Genomic DNA, 15,376 nt, shown 5'->3' with positions numbered 1-15,376 from the left:
TGACAAACAGTGAACACCATGGGAATTGACTGAAAGGGGTGCCATACAGTCAATTCTTAAGGGTGAAAAGAAATTGTACAGATGAAAAGGCTCTAAATGAGCAGTTGGATAGAATGGAATTAGATTTTAAAGATAAAAGATGCTCTTACAGAAAGCACGAACTACAATGATGAAAATAGAAAGAGGAGATCTACTTAGAAATAAAAAAGACACTAATGAAAAGAAAGATCAAAATAGACTAGAATTTGCAATTACTACACAATATGGGCAACAATATAGAGATTTTGAAAAAATTGTAAATAAACAGTGGAATCTTCTGCCCAATAATCCAGTATTACAGAACATACTTCCAGAGAAACCATTTTTTAGATATAAAAGAGCACCAACATTAAAGGACAAATTAATAAGAGGGCCATTAAGGGAGAATCCCCCAAAGAACCACATCAAAACCAAAGGGTTCTTCAGATGTGGAGAATGTGAGGGATGCAAAACAATTAAGACAAATACTTCAAGTATCAAAGAATTTTCACATAAAGGAAATACCTATAAAATTAAGGAGCTTTAATTACTTGTAATATGAAAAACATTTATGTTCTCGAATGCAAATGTGGCCTATTATATGTAGGTAAAACATCAAGAACTTTAAAAAAAATGGATATCAGAACATTTGTATATCATTAAGGTTAAAAAAGAAACACGTTCGGTTTCTTATCATTGTAATCTTGTCATGGAAGTTCACCTAAAAGTATTGTCAACTTTTGGGGTGTTCAAGTAATACTCCCCAATCGGTAGTATTGAAATTTGAATAATAGATTGGCTACATCTGAAATGACTTGGATACATATCCTTAATACCCTAATCCCCAATGGTTTAAATGTAGAGTTTGAATTAAAATGGTTTTTAAATTGAACATTTACTTGTTCTTTTTTCTCTATTTTCCTCTATTTTTCCATCAGGATCGTTGATATCATCATTTAATTACATGTGGATCCTTTGTCTATTATATAACGGCATATTATGATATGTCAACATGTTTTGACAGCCTAATAAGTATTGAAACTATGTTAAATCACATTAACTGTAATTGGATTGTGTTTTATATATTCTTATAAGATCAACATTATATATTTATACAAATTGAAGAAAATTGTAGAAATCTTAACAATAGAATGAATTTTTCATAAATAGTCACGATATTTCATTCCTTATCATTGCAATAAGGAATGAAAATTATCGTGTTTAAAAGACGGTGCTTGTTAAATATGTCCCTAAATTTGTTAGTGTAATGAGTTGTATAAAACTGATTCTGTGTGACATACAAATTAGCACTTGCTTCTAGTACACAGTTCCCGATGTAACAGTTATTCATAAACACCTCCTTCATTGATACTTGCACTGTGATTTAAGGCAAGTACCAGATAAGTATAAATTTATGGATATTATTCAAGTCATGACAGTTAGCTCTTAGAACTGACTTTTATCCACTTCACATAATGTATTACATGCAAAATAAACCTCCCACTAAGTTGTTTATGTAAGCGGCCAGTTCATGTACATATTTTATCATATGTTTCTCATATTTTCTCATGTGTTAAACTCTGACAGTTGGTGCTATCACCCGCCACTGTCTAGTTTATTAGGGTGTCTATGCATCATTGGGGACAGTGGGGCTGTCAGAACACAGCGCTACATATTGATGTTCCGCCTGAATGCATCAAGCCTCCCCCTCCTTTTCAACTATTGTGCAAAACCCCTCTAAAGCAAAGTTTCTTTCCTCCTTACAGGCAGCCTAGCACTGTTGGCAATAGGAGGAAGTGCTGTGAGCATGTGCACAGCACTTCTTCTGTAACGGATTCTGCAAAGTCGAAGAGGCTTCAGCAGAATCCCATAGGAAAAGAAAGGTAGCGCCATCCTAAGATGGTGCTACCTTTCTGCGCAATGCAAAGCTTATCAAAGCTTCATGCATTGCAGAATATTGCAGTCTCCATATTTATCTATGGGGACTGCGATGCTGCATGGTATTTGCCTAAACGCCAATATCTCCTCTTTTAGGCAGGTAATGCATAGCCACTAAGCTTAAATCATGCAGAAACAGCTGTTTCCGCATGATTTAAGTGCTTGATCGACTTCATGCATGGACCCCTTAATGTTCACTGACTACTCAGAGATAACTGGAGATAACTAGCTCTAATAATACATTGCTATCTCATATAATAGCCAATTATAACAGTAGTATTATGGATTTAGGACTACCGATATATTCACTATACACATTGACGTTTTTATTATGTTAATAATTCACTGTATAGAAAATGCTTTATTCGCAACCATTTGTACTCATTGCAGTTTTAATCTTCCAGAACAAATAATATACTCTGACAGTGAAAATGTATTCATTATCACATGAAAGCAATCGTGACTTCATCAGGCAGGGTTACAAATGAATGACTTAGTGCCTTTTTCTCATTCTCAGTCATTCATTTGTAAATATGCCTGATGAAGGGGCCTCTGTGCTCTGAAAGATAGCAAATATAATATTTTTTTTGGTTAGCCAATAAAGGTATCACTCCTATAATACTTTTGTCTTTTTTGACACGAAAGTATTTAACATCACACCGATTTTTCTGGCTAACACGGTACTGCAATAATAATAATAAAAATATTTTTTTGCTACACATTTTACTATCAGTGGGAAGAGTGATGAAAAGTCTGGTTTCCCTAATTTCCTTTTGTCGCTCTAACTAAGCTTCATATGACGTTATTGCCTATCGTACATTTTGCATGATGCTTTGTCAAAGTAGCAACTTTGATTGCTAAGTACGACATCAATTATAATGTTTATACCACACACCTCTCATTAACCTTAAAGGTGTAAGCAGGTTTACATTTAATGAAGAGTGTTTGACAACAGTTACTGTTTGCAGTAAAGTGTAAAACTAAACTGTTGACCTGTAAATATATATGTTTGATACAAGTGAATAGAACTCAGGAAGGAGATATCTATAAAAAATTTATTGATACTCATTTGCATGTGTCATAGTCTGATGTTCCCCAGATAAGATTAGTTATATTTTATAATATTTGTTGTTTGGCTCACATGCGGATTCATTAAGCAATCTCTGTTATTAGGTGCTATAAAAACCAAGGAGACCCTCTTTTGATAGTGTGACCAGGTAGATGGTGTTTATAGCAGCCGAGTGATTTCAGACCAAAGGTTTCATGCAAATGGTCTCAGCCAGTTTTTCCAGAAAAACAAAAAGGAAAACTCCAAAATAAACAACTTGCCCTCCGACTCTAACTACACACTGGTTACACTTGACTAGCAAACTAAGACGGTACAAAAAGAAGTTTTAGCACAGTAACTTACAGAAAGACATCAGGCTTTCTCTCACAGATACTCTGTAGGCCCTGTCCCCAGGCAGTGAGACTGAGCTGTCTTGCAGCAGTTTACAAGAACCACTCAGGTTCAACTCCTGATTACCTCAGAATCACTGGTAACTTGGAAGACCTGGTTAGTGGACCTAATGGATGGAGATGACATGGTAGAAAAAGGTAGAGGTCAGTGGAGAGGTAGCAGATAATAAAGCCTTGTGAGACCCCAATAGCTAGTGAGAGTGGAGGGGAGGATGTGCCAGAGCTAGAGATGCTGAAAGAACAGATTGATACATAGAAAGTTAACCAGGAAAATACTGTGTCACAAAAATCAATGGAGGTGCAGGGGCAAACGCAGGATTTTTAAGGGGGGGTTTCCAAACAGTTGAATTCTGAACAAAGCAAATTTACAACTTAAAAAATAAAGCACCACAATAAAATGTCAACATAAACTTTTTTACTGTTAATAACAAGTATTATATATTATATTAGCATTTTACATGAAATGAAAAACCATTGCTACCACACTATAAAATACTGTACATTAAAACAATCTAAACCTATCTGTAAAATGAGTATTTACACTCCACATTAAAATTAGCAATGATACTCCACATTAAAACTAACACTTATACCGCACATCAAAATAGCATTGATAACACACATTAAAACTAACATTGGTAATGTACATGAAAAAAACGAACAAAAAAAACAAATAAAAAACATTACACAAGTTTGGACATATATATATATATATATATATATATATATATATATATATATATATATATATATATAGATTTGGGTACAGGGTGGAATCAGATACTGGCCACAGTCAATCTGATATAGTTTTTTTTATTAATGGACCAAAGACTCCATTTCTGGGGAACATGCAGAGCGGTGTGATTATATATAAATATTGTATTATAGGATTAAAAAAGTAGAGGAATCCTCTACTTTTTTAATCCTATAATACAATATTTATATACAATAACACACCTCTGCATACCCTGCAGGCTCCCCAGAAATGGAGTCTTTGGTCCATTAATAAAAAAACAGATTCATTGTGGCCATTATCTGCAGCTCTTTTATTATTTAATATTAGCAGTGACACTAGAAATAGCCCTACTGTGCCCCAGGGAAGCCAGCCAGTAATGGCGGGTATTCAAGGGAGGAGCTGCTGCGCTCGCGCATGCGCAGCAGCTCCTTCTCGCCGAACAGGAGTTATACAGCAGCCGCGGCGCTGTGACAGAAGCGTTGCGGCGGTGCAGTAAGAGAAAAAATATTTGGCATGTTTCAAAACATGCATTTTGCCCGACCGATCCGCGGAGGGGGGGGGAGTTTCTGGAGATTCAGAAACCCCCCCTGCGTGCGCCCCTGAGGTGATCAACAGTGATGAAAGTAGTAGAGTGCTCCAGGAGAATGAGTATGGAAAAGTGACCATTATATTTTAGATTGTATAAGTACATTGTTAATCACTTTATTGAGGGCAGTATCAGTGGAATGTTGGGGTCGAGAAGGGAGTGAGAAGAGAGAAAGCAAGAGAGTGTTAGGGTTCCCAGTATGAATATTACAGAGAGTAGTTGTGAACTGATAACAGAGCCTTTATTTTAAACACAGATCACACAGCTATTAACTGATTGCAGTTAATGGTAAACAGCTATAGGAACAAAGGAACAAGAAACCGGATTACCAGGCATAATAGGATGACTGCAGGCACGGTATACTAGGATTACCAGGTTTATCTGAGGAGCTGGAGACCAGGAACAATAGGATGACTGCAGGCACAGGTTACCAGATTACCAGGTTTAGTTGCAGAAGCAGGGTTCACTAATCCATGGAAGAAACAGACAGGAGGAAGGCCAGGCAAGCCACAGTCAGAAGCCTGGAGATCCACAACAATACCAGGGATTAAACAGGAGCAAAGTTAAATGAAGCCAGGGTCTGGGTCAGAAAAAAAGGTGAAAAATGATGGAAGACACAGGAGTCAGGTACCAGGGGATAATCAGAACCAGATCACAGGAGTATCATAGAGAAACCAGCAGCAATGACAATAGAACTGGCACCAGTCTGTTGTAAAATGCAGTCTTTTAAAAGCCAAACACAGGTGATCAGGATCCCGAACTAAAGATGTGAGGTTAACCCCTTGCAGGCAGGATCTGGTATAGGCAAAGCAGCATCCGCAGGGGAGAATATGTACTGCAGACAGAAGCAGATCGTAACAGAGAGGCAGTTAAACTCAAATCATTCAAGTAGTTTGAAGGAAAATAGGAGGAGAGAACTAGGGTGATAGTTGGAGAGAGATGTTGGGTCAAGATATAGTTTCTTTAGGGTGTTTAAGATAAGTAAGTGTGTAAGGCAGAATTTGGTCTCGTATATGGCGTAGAATGACCTGGGAGTGGATTGGAGAGTGTAGGTGAAGGTGGGTGGGGTGGGTAGGGTCTGAAATGATGAGAAATCGTGTTAAATTGTGTAAATTTTCTCTTTGATGTGGGCAAAGAAGGGAGTGAAGGGTGTCATAGAGACATGCAGGTTAGAAGACTGAATGAATAAAAGATTAGTGAAAATGGCTTACTGGATAAGTGAACAGATAAATTTATAGTGAAGGAAGTTGGTGTTAGAGAGAGGTTTTTCAGCAATATGAGACCGCATTTACAGGTAGCCATTGTATTTGGTGTGCCATGATTAAGATTTGGATTGCTGAAAATTTCATTTGATGGCTGGAACTGTATTACAGGGCCATCTTTTCCATTGGGCACGATGGGCAGCTGCCCGGGAGCCCCACAGGCAAGGGGGCCCCATAGGCACAGTTCTTAATGAGAATAAATAATCCTGCGAAAGAAAAAAAACCTGCAAAAAAACCTACAAGGGTCACTGAGCAAGTACATCTATCTATCTCGATCTCTATATATCTATATCTATATCTGTATACATCTATATATCTATATCTATATCTAGGGGCCCTGGTGCATTGCTTTGCCCGGGGGCCCATAATGTTGTTAAGATGGCTGTCAGGCGCCGTCCCGCACTCTTACCTGGTGCCGGGACGGACGCCTTCTCGATCCCCGCTCGTCCCGTTGCTAGGCAACGGGACGTCACTTCCGGCCCCACAGGAGTCCCAGGCGCATGCGCCCGAACATCGCGTCTCGTTGCTAGGCAACGGAGACGCTTGCCAGCAGTTCCTGTCGGCGGTCAGATCAGCTGACCGCCGAGCTCCACTCCACCAATGACAGGGGTGGCGCCTATATTTAAACTAGACTCTGGCATCACTAGGGTGCCAGAGTATCTAGTCTCCCAACCTGTCTCTAGGCTCCCCTGTTATTCTTATATCTATATATCTCCTGCCCGCTTCCTCCGGATTGACCTTTGCCTGTTTGACGATTCTTTGGACTCTCCCTGGTTCCTGTTACCTTATCCTGGTTCTGACTCTCGGCTTCCTGACTACCCTTCTGCCTCATCCTTCTGTACCTCGTTACCTGCACGGATTTGACCTCGGACTGTTCACTACGTTTGTTCACGTGACCTCACTGGTGGCTACCTGGGAGAACCGCGACCGACACGTCTCAGCAGCTAAGTCCATAACTCCTTGCGGGGTTCCCTGGTGAAGACCTGGGGCGTGGATAGACTCCGCGCCTCCTTGCGTAGCAGCACTAATACCAGCAGGTAAGGCCTTCCAATTACTTTGTTTGTGACAGAATACTCTGGCCATGACCACGGACGGCCAAAATGAACCTTCAGCCCGGGACCTCTTACTGCATTTGGCCCAAAAGGTTGAACAACAGGATGCCGAGCAAGCCAGGCTTCTCCAGTGTATCCAGGGTATAGCTACCTGACTGGATTCCATGCAGATTTCGCTAGCTGCCTCCCAATCTACTGTTGCCGCTCCCCCTCAAGCCATTTCTCCGGTCCTCGCTCCTTCTCCTGGGGCGTCCTCCTCGCTACGGCTGCCCACGCCAGAGAAATTCGATGGGGATCCTACTAGATGCAGAGGATTTCTTAATCAGTGCTCCATACACTTTGAATGCAACGCAGGAGCCTTTTCTACTGAGCGTTCCAAGGTGGCCTTCATCATGTCACTGCTTTTTGGACAAGCCCTGGCCTGGGCTTCGCCACTGTGGGAACGAGATGACCCTCTTCTTCTAAATGTCTCCTCCTTCATCACAGCCTTTCGCAAGATCTTCGATGAGCCAGGACGAGTATCTTCAGCAGCCTCCAGCCTTCTCTCGTTACGGCAAGGCTCTCTGACGGTGGGTCAATACGTGGTACAGTTCCGCACCCTCGCTTCTGAGCTTAACTGGAACGATGAGGCACTCACGGCAACCTTCTGGCAGGGTCTTACGGATCGTATCAAGGATGAATTGGTGTCCCGTGAGCTCCCAGCTGATCTGGACTTTCTCATATCCTTATGCAATAGGGTGGATCTCCGCTTTCGGGAACGCACTCAAGAAAGAGAGAGATCTTCTCCCAGACGTTTTTTCCCTCGCTTAGCCCCTCGGTTCCAGAACCCTACACCAGCTGTCCCTGATGAACCCATGCAAATTGGACGCTCCCGGCTATCTCCTGAGGAGAGGGAGAAAAGGCTCAGGCAGAACCTCTGTCTCTATTGTGGAGAATCCGGACATCGGTTGCTGTCCTGTCCTAAACGGCCGGGAAACGCACCATCCTAGTCGGTGACAGGGAGGCCATCCTAGGAGTAAGATTTTCCACTCCCTTCTCCACCTCCAATCCAGACTTCCTAATGACCATCACGTTGGACTCTCCTAGTGGCCCTTTTTTGACCTCTGCCTTTGTGGATTCCGGCGCTGCCGGAAATTTCATCTCCGCCACCTTGGCATCACAACTCCAAATTACGATTCTGGACTTGCCTCAGCCGCTATTCCTAACTGCCGTGGATGGAAACCGTGTCTCCAATGGCTCCATCTCCAAGGTTACTGCATCAGTCCGGCTAACGGTAGGGGTCCTGCATTCTGAACTGATCGAATTTTTGGTTTTCCCCCAATCCATCAATTCAGTCATCCTAGGTCTGCCATGGCTTAGATTACATGCACCCCAATTCGATTGGAGTTTAGCTCAGGTCATTTCCTGGGGTCCCCAATGTCACAAAAGGTGTTTGAGTTGGGTCAGACCCAAGAAGTTATGCATTTCCTCCACAACTCACCTGGCACACTCTCTTCATCTAGAGGTTCCCGCTCCTTATTTATCGTTTTCGGATGTGTTCTCCAAGGCAGCTTCTGAGCTTCTACCTCCTCACCGTCCCTGGGACTGTCCTATTGAGTTACTACCGGGGAGGCCCATTCCCAAGGGCAGAATCTACCCTCTTTCTCTTCCTAAAGATCGGGCCATGTCTCTGTATATCTCAGAGAACCTGCAACGTGGATTCATCAGAAGATCTACCTCTCCTGCGGGGGCGGGTTTTTTCTTTGTGAAAAAGAAGGACGGTACCTTACGTCCCTGTATCGATTATCGACAGCTTAATGCCATCACTGTCAAAAACAGATACCCGCTACCCCTCATTTCCGAACTGTTTGACCGAATTAGTGGTTCCAAGATCTTTTCTAAACTTGATTTACGGGGTGCTTACAATTTGATCCGGATACGTGAGGGCGACGAGTGGAAGACTGCCTTTTGTACTCGCGACGGACATGACGAGTACCTCGTCATGCCCTTCGGATTATGCAATGCTCCCGCTGTTTTCCAATCGTTTGTCAACGAAATCTTCAGGGACCTCCTTTATAACTCAGTAGTAGTTTACTTGGATGACATACTAATCTTTTCTTCTGATATCATTACTCATCGGTCTCACGTCTCAGAGGTCCTACTTCGTTTACGGCAAAACAGACTCTTCTGTAAACTGGAGAAATGTATCTTTGAAGCTCCTCAGATACCATTCTTGGGGTATATCGTCTCAGGTTCTGGTTTGAAGATGGACCCAGAGAAGGTTTCCGCTATCACCAATTGGCCTCAACCTCTGAGTTTGAAAGCTATTCAACGCTTCATTGGATTTTCTAACTATTATAGACAATTCATTAATCAATTCTCTACGTTGATTGCACCCATAATGACTCTCACTAGACGATCTGCTAACCCAAAGGTTTGGCCCCCGGAGGCCGTTTCTGCTTTCACCTCCCTGAAAGAGGCCTTTCTATCAGCTCCTGTTCTATCCCAACCGGATCAAGAGAGACCATTTTTTCTAGAGGTGGATGCATCTGCTGTCGGAGTAGGAGCTGTCCTCTCTCAAAGATCCCTCTCTGGGACTTTTCGGCCTTGTGGGTTCTTTTCTAAGAAATTCTCCTCTGCTGAACGCAACTATGGAATCGGCGATCAAGAATTACTGGCCATTAAACTTGCATTTGAGGAATGGCGTCACCTTCTTGAGGGGGCAAGACACCCGGTGACAGTCTTTACGGACCACAAAAATCTAACCTTTCTCCGAGAAGCACGCTGTCTAAATCCTCGCCAGGCTAGATGGTCTTCGTTCTTTGCCCGATTTGATTTTAAACTTACCTTTCGCTCTGGTGCTCAAAATTCTAGGGCAGATGCTCTTTCCCGGTCCTTCAATGAATCGGATGACGCTCCTGCTGCCGAACCTCCTCACATCCTGGAACCTTCCAGTATTGTCGCCCTAACCAGGGCCAAGACTCCTCCAGTTGGTCGCTCCTATCTGGAACCCCATCTTCGTTTAAAAGCCCTCCGATGGGCTCATGCTACTAAGTTTGCTGGCCACGCCGGGTTCAAGAAATCTTGTTCTCTCCTTTCCCGAAGCTACTGGTGGCCTACTCTTTGATTGGATCTCAAAGAGTTCATTAAGTCTTGTGTTACATGTGCCCAAAACAAAATACCTAGATTCCATCCCTCCGGGCTGCTCCTGCCTTTACCAGTACCTGATCGTCCCTGGACTAGTATTTCCATGGATTTTATTACCGATCTCCCGCCCAGTGAAGGGTTCATTACGATTTGGGTGATTGTCGATAGATTCTCGAAAATGGCCCATTTTGTCCCTCTTAAAGGTCTGCCTTCTGCCCCTAAACTGGCTCAAGTCTTTATTAAAGAGGTGTTCCGGCTCCATGGCTGTCCCCAAGAGATTATATCTGACCGTGGGGTACAATTTATATCTCGATTCTGGAGGGCATTCTGCAAGGATCTTGGAATTAACCTAAAGTTTTCCTCGGGTTATCACCCACAGACGAATGGCCAGACAGAACGGGTCAATCAGGATCTTGAGATGTTCATCCGCTGCTTCTCCTCCGGCAATCAAGACGACTGGTATAATTTGCTCCCATGGGCAGAGTTCACACACAACAATCATATACATGACTCCACGGATTCCTCTCCCTTTTTTATTGTCTTTGGTGCTCATCCCATCCTTCCTGATTTCTCCCATTCCTCAGCACCTTCGGTTCCTGCAGCTCATTCTCTGGTTCGAGATCTGGCCCACATCTGGACATCTACTAAGGAAAATTTGTTGAAAGCAACTCAACGATATAAGCTAACGGCCGATCGCCACCGTAGAGTTGCTCCCATTATCCATATTGGTGACAAAGTATGGCTCTCTACACGGAACCTTAGACTTCGGGTACCCTCGATGAAATTTGCTCCACGATTCATTGGGCCATTTCCAGTTACACAAGTCATAAATCCTGTAACTTACAAATTACTCCTTCCCCCCTCTCTGAGAATCCACAATTCCTTCCATGTCTCTCTACTAAAACCTTTGGTGCTCAACAGATTCTCCCGCAAGACCTCTTCTCCTCAACCTCTTGTTACTACCACCGGTGACGAGTATGAGATCAGCCACATTCTGGATACTCGTAACATCTATGGACGTCCCCAGTACCTGGTTCACTGGAAGGGTTTCGGACCCGAGGAACGGTCGTGGGTATTTAAGGAGGATCTTCATGCCCCTCGTCTCCTGGCCAAGTTCATCAAGAAGCTATCCTCGAGGCCTGCACCTCTTCGATGGAGAGAGGAGGGGTACTGTCAGGCGCCGTCCCGCACTCTTACCTGGTGCCGGGACGGACGCCTTCTCGATCCCCGCTCGTCCCGTTGCTAGGCAACGGGACGTCACTTCCGGCCCCACAGGAGTCCCAGGTGCATGCGCCCGAACATCGCGTCTCGTTGCTAGGCAACGGAGACGCTTGCCAGCAGTTCCTGTCGGCGGTCAGATCAGCTGACCGCCGAGCTCCACTCCACCAATGACAGGGGTGGCGCCTCTATTTAAACTAGACTCTGGCATCACTAGGGTGCCAGAGTATCTAGTCTCCCAACCTGTCTCTAGGCTCCCCAGTTATTCTTATATCTATATATCTCCTGCCCGCTTCCTCCGGATTGACCTTTGCCTGTTTGACGATTCTTTGGAATCTCCCTGGTTCCTGTTACCTTATCCTGGTTCTGACTCTCGGCTTCCTGACTACCCTTCTGCCTCATCCTTCTGTACCTCGTTACCTGCACGGATTTGACCTCGGACTGTTCACTACGTTTGTTCACGTGACCTCGCTGGTGGCTACCTGGGAGAACCGCGACCGACACGTCTCAGCAGCTAAGTCCATAACTCCTTGCGGGGTTCCCTGGTGAAGACCTGGGGCGTGGATAGACTCCGCGCCTCCTTGCGTAGCAGCACTAATACCAGCAGGTAAGGCCTTCCAATTACTTTGTTTGTGACAGAATACTCTGGCCATGACCACGGACGGCCAAAATGAACCTTCAGCCCGGGACCTCTTACTGCATTTGGCCCAAAAGGTTGAACAACAGGATGCCGAGCAAGCCAGGCTTCTCCAGTGTATCCAGGGTATAGCTACCTGACTGGATTCCATGCAGATTTCGCTAGCTGCCTCCCAATCTACTGTTGCCGCTCCCCCTCAAGCCATTTCTCCGGTCCTCGCTCCTTCTCCTGGGGCGTCCTCCTCGCTACGGCTGCCCACGCCAGAGAAATTCGATGGGGATCCTACTAGATGCAGAGGATTTCTTAATCAGTGCTCCATACACTTTGAATGCAACGCAGGAGCCTTTTCTACTGAGCGTTCCAAGGTGGCCTTCATCATGTCACTGCTTTTTGGACAAGCCCTGGCCTGGGCTTCGCCACTGTGGGAACGAGATGACCCTCTTCTTCTAAATGTCTCCTCCTTCATCACAGCCTTTCGCAAGATCTTCGATGAGCCAGGACGAGTATCTTCAGCAGCCTCCAGCCTTCTCTCGTTACGGCAAGGCTCTCTGACGGTGGGTCAATACGTGGTACAGTTCCGCACCCTCGCTTCTGAGCTTAACTGGAACGATGAGGCACTCACGGCAACCTTCTGGCAGGGTCTTACGGATCGTATCAAGGATGAATTGGTGTCCCGTGAGCTCCCAGCTGATCTGGACTTTCTCATATCCTTATGCAATAGGGTGGATCTCCGCTTTCGGGAACGCACTCAAGAAAGAGAGAGATCTTCTCCCAGACGTTTTTTCCCTCGCTTAGCCCCTCGGTTCCAGAACCCTACACCAGCTGTCCCTGATGAACCCATGCAAATTGGACGCTCCCGGCTATCTCCTGAGGAGAGGGAGAAAAGGCTCAGGCAGAACCTCTGTCTCTATTGTGGAGAATCCGGACATCGGTTGCTGTCCTGTCCTAAACGGCCGGGAAACGCACCATCCTAGTCGGTGACAGGGAGGCCGTCCTAGGAGTAAGATTTTCCACTCCCTTCTCCACCTCCAATCCAGACTTCCTAATGACCATCACGTTGGACTCTCCTAGTGGCCCTTTTTTGACCTCTGCCTTTGTGGATTCCGGCGCTGCCGGAAATTTCATCTCCGCCACCTTGGCATCACAACTCCAAATTACGATTCTGGACTTGCCTCAGCCGCTATTCCTAACTGCCGTGGATGGAAACCGTGTCTCCAATGGCTCCATCTCCAAGGTTACTGCATCAGTCCGGCTAACGGTAGGGGTCCTGCATTCTGAACTGATCGAATTTTTGGTTTTGCCCCAATCCATCAATTCAGTCATCCTAGGTCTGCCATGGCTTAGATTACATGCACCCCAATTCGATTGGAGTTTAGCTCAGGTCATTTCCTGGGGTCCCCAATGTCACAAAAGGTGTTTGAGTTGGGTCAGACCCAAGAAGTTATGCATTTCCTCCACAACTCACCTGGCACACTCTCTTCATCTAGAGGTTCCCGCTCCTTATTTATCGTTTTCGGATGTGTTCTCCAAGGCAGCTTCTGAGCTTCTACCTCCTCACCGTCCCTGGGACTGTCCTATTGAGTTACTACCGGGGAGGCCCATTCCCAAGGGCAGAATCTACCCTCTTTCTCTTCCTAAAGATCGGGCCATGTCTCTGTATATCTCAGAGAACCTGCAACGTGGATTCATCAGAAGATCTACCTCTCCTGCGGGGGCGGGTTTTTTCTTTGTGAAAAAGAAGGACGGTACCTTACGTCCCTGTATCGATTATCGACAGCTTAATGCCATCACTGTCAAAAACAGATACCCGCTACCCCTCATTTCCGAACTGTTTGACCGAATTAGTGGTTCCAAGATCTTTTCTAAACTTGATTTACGGGGTGCTTACAATTTGATCCGGATACGTGAGGGCGACGAGTGGAAGACTGCCTTTTGTACTCGCGACGGACATGACGAGTACCTCGTCATGCCCTTCGGATTATGCAATGCTCCCGCTGTTTTCCAATCGTTTGTCAACGAAATCTTCAGGGACCTCCTTTATAACTCAGTAGTAGTTTACTTGGATGACATACTAATCTTTTCTTCTGATATCATTACTCATCGGTCTCACGTCTCAGAGGTCCTACTTCGTTTACGGCAAAACAGACTCTTCTGTAAACTGGAGAAATGTATCTTTGAAGCTCCTCAGATACCATTCTTGGGGTATATCGTCTCAGGTTCTGGTTTGAAGATGGACCCAGAGAAGGTTTCCGCTATCACCAATTGGCCTCAACCTCTGAGTTTGAAAGCTATTCAACGCTTCATTGGATTTTCTAACTATTATAGACAATTCATTAATCAATTCTCTACGTTGATTGCACCCATAATGACTCTCACTAGACGATCTGCTAACCCAAAGGTTTGGCCCCCGGAGGCCGTTTCTGCTTTCACCTCCCTGAAAGAGGCCTTTCTATCAGCTCCTGTTCTATCCCAACCGGATCAAGAGAGACCATTTTTTCTAGAGGTGGATGCATCTGCTGTCGGAGTAGGAGCTGTCCTCTCTCAAAGATCCCTCTCTGGGACTTTTCGGCCTTGTGGGTTCTTTTCTAAGAAATTCTCCTCTGCTGAACGCAACTATGGAATCGGCGATCAAGAATTACTGGCCATTAAACTTGCATTTGAGGAATGGCGTCACCTTCTTGAGGGGGCAAGACACCCGGTGACAGTCTTTACGGACCACAAAAATCTAACCTTTCTCCGAGAAGCACGCTGTCTAAATCCTCGCCAGGCTAGATGGTCTTCGTTCTTTGCCCGATTTGATTTTAAACTTACCTTTCGCTCTGGTGCTCAAAATTCTAGGGCAGATGCTCTTTCCCGGTCCTTCAATGAATCGGATGACGCTCCTGCTGCCGAACCTCCTCACATCCTGGAACCTTCCAGTATTGTCGCCCTAACCAGGGCCAAGACTCCTCCAGTTGGTCGCTCCTATCTGGAACCCCATCTTCGTTTAAAAGCCCTCCGATGGGCTCATGCTACTAAGTTTGCTGGCCACGCCGGGTTCAAGAAATCTTGTTCTCTCCTTTCCCGAAGCTACTGGTGGCCTACTCTTTGATTGGATCTCAAAGAGTTCATTAAGTCTTGTGTTACATGTGCCCAAAACAAAATACCTAGATTCCATCCCTCCGGGCTGCTCCTGCCTTTACCAGTACCTGATCGTCCCTGGACTAGTATTTCCATGGATTTTATTACCGATCTCCCGCCCAGTGAAGGGTTCATTACGATTTGGGTGATTGTCGATAGATTCTCGAAAATGGCCCATTTTGTCCCTCTTAAAGGTCTGCCTTCTGCCCCTAAACTGGCTCAAGT

This window comes from Mixophyes fleayi, chromosome 12, assembly GCF_038048845.1.
Source record: "Mixophyes fleayi isolate aMixFle1 chromosome 12, aMixFle1.hap1, whole genome shotgun sequence".
NCBI classification, from domain to species: Eukaryota; Metazoa; Chordata; class Amphibia; order Anura; family Limnodynastidae; genus Mixophyes; species Mixophyes fleayi.
This window is presented reverse-complemented; position numbering follows the sequence as displayed.